Source organism: Seriola aureovittata, chromosome 6 (genome assembly GCF_021018895.1).
Source record: "Seriola aureovittata isolate HTS-2021-v1 ecotype China chromosome 6, ASM2101889v1, whole genome shotgun sequence".
Classification (NCBI taxonomy): Eukaryota; Metazoa; Chordata; class Actinopteri; order Carangiformes; family Carangidae; genus Seriola; species Seriola aureovittata.
Window position 1 is genome coordinate 16,843,627 of NC_079369.1, and position 6,000 is coordinate 16,849,626.

Below are 6,000 nucleotides of genomic sequence, written 5' to 3' on the forward strand. Positions count from 1 at the left end.
ATGGAAGATACTTCCTCCTGCCGCTTTAGCCCATTCACATTGTTGGGATTGTGACTGCGAGACATCTTTGATTTATGGTATGGTGTTTTAAAATGAAGCTTAACATATTTGACAGCGAGAGAGGGGCCCGGAGGCTTTTGCCCTCCTCTCTCACAATCAAGTGGTCTTCGTTTCTATCCCAGGAATGAAGAACTCATGCATTTCCCTGGAATCGCCCATCTTGTCTCTTCCTGACAGCTTGGTGTGTAGTGGGGAAATGTGTACACATCAAAACCATTAAAGTGTCAAGCTCCACGGTGGGCTCAAACCAGGTCAGGATGTTGGATGGAAAACTTGTGAATACTGCATTTTTTGCCCTCATTCTGGCAGTCAAGACTTCCTCTAAAGAGCTTATATCTGAGCCATTTGAAATGACAAACCACTCTTCAAAAGACGCAAGGACAATTTCTTTCTATGCTGTTTCCAGCACTTATTTGCATATGGATTTGAGGACCATATGCTTCCTGACAAGATTTACTGTACAATATGGCACCATGGGACAGAAGGCTGAGTACAAAAAATGCTCTGTCACATTACACTACCCCTCCTTTTGGTTTTCTTTAATGGTTAACTCAATCTAAATTACCTCTGCAGTGCCAGCTACTGGAGTTCTGGTTACACGTGTCAATCTCTCACTGGTCTTATTTACCCTGACCACCCACATAACAAATTACCGTGTTTGCATGTGGCTCAAGAAGTGGAGGTGAGAATGGGATGAGATGGGATACTCTGAAATTGACACTCTGCTGCTTAGAATTTCAAATTCTGCCACAGGCGAAGGAAAAACATGAGAGCAAAAAAAATAGTGTGCTGTTTATCTGCAGGTGACAACTAACAAGCGCTCTCCTGGTAATTAGACTGCTGCAGTGCACATGGGCAAAGCTCTCCATAAAGTGTGTTTATGATTAAATATTTTCTTCTCACTCTCTCCCTCTCTCTCTCTTTTCTGTCTCCACTCACTTTACGCGTTTGGGTTTCCTTAAACATCCCCGCCAGCCATCCACATCTATTTCCATTTTGACTGCATTAATGACATGGCCACACACACTTAGGCTTGGTGGCTTGTAATGAGACTGCAGAGCGTGACTTATAGCTCATCTTGTAAATATAATAAAAGTATATATTCGTGTGTGTGTGTGTGTGTGTGTGTGTGTGTGTGTGTAAGCAGGTGCATGTCTGTCATTATGTATATTTGCAATGTATGTCGATCATTTTTAACAGCATTGGCCCGTCTCACATGCCCGAAACTATCTTCGCCGCCCAGCTGGTGACAGGTACACATGATTGAAGTGCATTTCTGCAGGAGAAAACAACGGATGCTTAGGCATGCCATCCAATCACCCATCTCATACATACAGAGAGGCTGGTTGATTGATGTCAAGTTAGACTAACCTGGCTCGTCTCCATGAACCAGAGCCTTTAAAAGGTGACCTACGGCGCTGTGCACTCTTGCTTGTGGCTTGTGAGAGTGCAGTGGGATATGAAAGTTAAAATACGATAGAAAAAAATAAAATTAAAAAATAAAAACACTCGGATTTCACCTTGCACCACAGCTTCCAAAACCCTCAATGAGGTATCTTTAAGGAAGTTCCTTTGAAGACCCTTTTCATCAGAGTGGTAACTTGATCTTCATAAAATACTATCAATACTATAATGATGTATGTATGTAATGATGCTAATGCTTGATTTAATTTACTGTAGTGAACACACTTCAAATCCTCACTGGCTCCATCCGGATCTTAGCAGAAGCAATGGTGGTACCTGTACTTTTTAGAGTGTATGGCCTCTATCCATGTCCAACATGGGTATTTGATTGCTCCATGAACAAACACTGGGTGCGGGGACGCTTCATAAAACGTGTCCAGCCCATTAAGTCTGAGGGAAGGACTCCATAATGGCTGTCCTTCCACAGGCCTGTCTGTTCAGACAGCAGAGAGTGAGTGACTTCCTCCTGTCGTAGCGATCATTGGGTGGCACCACATCTTCATATGAATAGGAGGACGGAAACACTTTCACAGACATATCTGTGCTGAAATGACGATCAGAATTAAAGGAAATATTAACATCTTAAAAATAGTCGCCTAAAATCACGTGGGTGCTGTCGTGCATAAAGAGATGTAACATCACAAACACAAGCAGAGAGTGAACTCAGATCTCTCCATGTCTCTTTGTGTGTTACGCTGTTTATACACCAACTCATGCATTACATCATTTGTTTCATCACTGTGCTTCACCTCCACATATTTTAATGTCTTCCTTGCGGGAGACCAAACTTTCTACTGTTATTGAAAATAAAAAAAAGCAAAACTAAAGAAGCATATGATTGTTTGCCAGAACACATCTGTGGTAGAATAAGGCTGAATATATTTTAGAAAGGACTCTGGATTATTGTAATCCATTGTTGGATGATACCTGCCTTGCACTGATGCTCCTGGGCACCCTGCTGGGTGTGTTTATGTGTGTGAGTGTGTGTGTGTCTGTGTCTGTGTGCATGTTGGGGAGGGGGAAGAGAGGTGGGGTCACTCCGAATTTCTCATGTGACGGGGCATAACAGGGAATTGTAATACACAGCAACATCATAAATTTGATTACATTACATTGCACTGCAAGCCTGTAAGCCATTTCCAGGCACCATAAAAAAGCTATAACTAAGTTACCACGGGTACAGAGAAAAATGAATAAAGCCATTTTCTTTTAACAACCCGGGCGCTGGCGAGATATTGTTCTCTCCTCTGGCTTTTATGAGCTTTGCAGACGCGCGATGCGCTCATTGCGATCGAAACAGGAGACGGAACAAGATGGAAAATGCACAACTTAGGTAAAATAATAGACTTGATTGTTCTGTGGCAAATGCTTCAACGCGAATTTCTAAGCAAAAAAAATGTGCTGTCATCTCCTGATCACATATCAGCAATCTAATCTGATGCTTTAAGATAATGAATCCAAATGATGTAGGATGCAAAAAAGAAGTGTTTGCAGTGGTTTTAGAGAAATAAAGGATACACATAGGTCTTTTCCACATCTTTTCAAACTTTATCATCATGTCATATCGTGTGATGGGGTCTTATTATGTGGCAGCATTTCTGTGCGTAATTTCGAACCAATATCCCGGTAAACAAAATAAAGGCAGCAAAATACTCAGATTTGAAAGTTTAAAAATCGAGACAGTCAAGGGAGAGTTTTATATATATATTTTTCATTGGACATTAAACAACATCAAAGACATCGGCCAATATCCACGGAGACAGCAGGGTCCCCATACACGGGAGCGACTGTGTTTCGAGTCGGGAGTTTCCAGCATTCAACAAGGGCATCGCCAGCACTTCAAAAAAGTCAGTGTCATTGCTGTGCTCACTCCACCTCGGTCGGGGCTGTGGAAAAGCTCGAGTGGCGCACCTTGAAATGAGCCCAACTCCTTTCTACACGCCACCGACAACGTGATGCGCAAAGGCAACCCCCCCCCCCCACCCCCCTGGTCCTGGGGTGTGTTACAGACCAAGACTATACAGCAGGACTCCCGAAAAGTCCAACATGTTCACCTCAGGCTTTAGCATCACATCAAACAGCGGTTGGCAGAGAAAGAGAGAAAGAGAGAGAGAGAGAGAGAGAGAGAGAGAGAGAGATGGAGAGAAAGAGAGTAAGAGAGAAAGAGAGACAGATGAAATATCGAAAATGGCATTTCCGATCGATGCTTGCAAGAGGAACTGAATGTGTCATGATCTACGGGCATGTTCATATCAGTGGATTCTAATGTAAAGCATCTCATGGTCGACTTGGTAAATGAAACACCCCCCCTGTGGAGGTGCACTTGCTAGATGGAGCACCCCCGCACACACACACACACACACACACACACACACACGCACACTGTCTCTCTCTTTCTCTCTCATACACACACACACATACACACACACACACACACACACACACACACACACACACACACACACACACACACATCCGCCCGAAAAAAAAAGATGATTCAGAAATATGCGTTATGCTCCAAAGCTATACAGCGCACACAAGTGTAAGAGAAATCCTTCAGAATGTTCGTTCTTCTCTCTGCTGCAGAACCACCCAGGTTTCTGGTTTCTTTCATTTGTGAGATTAAGATTGTAATGAACTCTCAGTGGGGGAATTGAAATGGGAAGCCGTGCCTATTACCACCGCCGTTCGGAATGATGGATATCCTTCACACACAGGCAGCACATATGCTCCCATCACCGGCAGCAGCAGCAGCACCACCACCACCACCTCCACAACCACAAGCACCAGCAGCTTTGCGGTGGCAGAGTCGGGTCTCCCGCTGAGTCCGGGACTATCGAGCATCTCTCATCCATCGCAAAGCTCCGCGGCAGCTTGAACAAGCTTCTTTGCAGTATTCTGAAATGATGCTCCTCTTTGGACACTTGCCTGCGTGTCTGCACGGGTGTTAAAACGGCAGGATAACGCACGGCTCGTGCGCTCCGAAACCAAATGCCCACATGCCTAATTTTTGTTTAAGCGTTTAGACAATTTAAAGAAAAACGTGATTGATATTCCTAGCTACTGTAAAAAATAAAAAAATAAAAAAACAAAAGAGAGAGAGAGAGAAACTGACAGACAAAAGTAGCTGGGCAGAGTCAGGAGAAAAAGGAGATAGGGAAGTGTGCATACCTTTTGTCAGCCTCGGAGTTCCTTTTTCTTTCTTCACAGCTTATAAAACCCTCACATCTTCATGATGATTAAAACAAAGCAATAATCCCCGTGTTTGTGTTCAATGTGTGCGTCCCTGCGGCAGGTCCAGTGAGGAGCGGTTCACGGGCTCCTCTGCCGGGTTAAATAATGTTTTTTTTTTTAAAATCCACCCCAAGAGCGCAGGTTGCTCAGGACGCGTCTGGGTATACGGCAGGAGGAGTCGCTCCCTCAGCAGCAGCAGCAGCAGCCACCGTGCGCACTTGGAGAAACCAGAGCTCTGTCCGCGCAGGGAAGCTGAGGGAATGATGTCATGCGTCCGGCCCTCCCTCTCCAGCCACCCCTCAACTCACGGCGCCTCCCCCCCCTTCCTCTATGGCACATTGTTTTAATATTTGCACTGAGAAAAAAAGACCATAAATATACATTTAATTAACAGGCTATTTAAATCTTGATTTGGGGGAATACTCAATCCAATGGAATGCAACATTTTTATAAAATGAAGTGTGCAATAAATTATCACATCACTCTGCCATTTGTTTGGTGAACACTGGAAACATTTCTTCAGTTGTTTAAATTAGGTTTTTAATGCTGGAACACAAGGCCGACAACTTGCCTTTGAGGATCCTTTTTTTTGCAGTGCTCCACTTGACGTGATGAAGTCATGCCGTTTCCCCACGCCTCGCTGAAAGTGTCGTCCAGTAATATCGTCAGCCTTGCTTTACCCGGGATAAGAGGGGAGGTAAGGTAGCACGAAACAGACCAATGCAGGCTGCACACTGAGTCGAGGCACCCTCCCCCTCCCCGGTGCAGCTGGCGCATCTTAAAGATAAAGCATGATATCTGCTTATCAGTATTATAGGTGAGGTTCATTGTGCATGTCATATTCTACACTGCAAACAAAAAACTATTTTTAACAACTCATTCGGTCTCCCTTTGAGTCGCAGTAATCTGGGAAATGCTGTTTCTTTTAATGGGACTGGATATATTTAATTTCTTCCACTGTGCAAAATATTTAAAGTTTTGTCACGATGATTTCACATTAAAAAAATACTGGTTAAACCACTGACTATAAGATCTCATCTTCCTGTGATACTCAATTTCTCAGAAAATATCTGAAATACCATCTAAATGTTTATCAAATAGAAGATTAACTTTTAATGGAGTGTAAGTCTAGGTCAGTGAATGACGGTGAATAGGTCTATTTTGGCATAGGCTATTTAAAGTATCTTCATATGCAATTGAATTCCTCACAATGGGTGAGCAAGGCATAAGGTATTTTCTGCA

At 43.5% G+C, this 6,000-nt stretch overlaps 1 protein-coding gene across 11 annotated transcripts in view; it reads right to left on the reverse strand.

Moving 5' to 3' along the window:
* Positions 1–4,996, reverse strand: part of ptprsa (protein tyrosine phosphatase receptor type Sa) — a 232,879-nt gene extending 227,883 nt beyond the window's left edge. For all 11 annotated transcript variants that reach the window (XM_056377819.1, XM_056377815.1, XM_056377818.1 and 8 more), the window contains exon 1: positions 4,696–4,996. The gene's annotated coding sequence lies outside the window, so the exon portion shown is untranslated. The remainder of the gene's footprint in view (positions 1–4,695) is intronic.
* Positions 4,997–6,000: the final 1,004 nt, after the last annotated feature.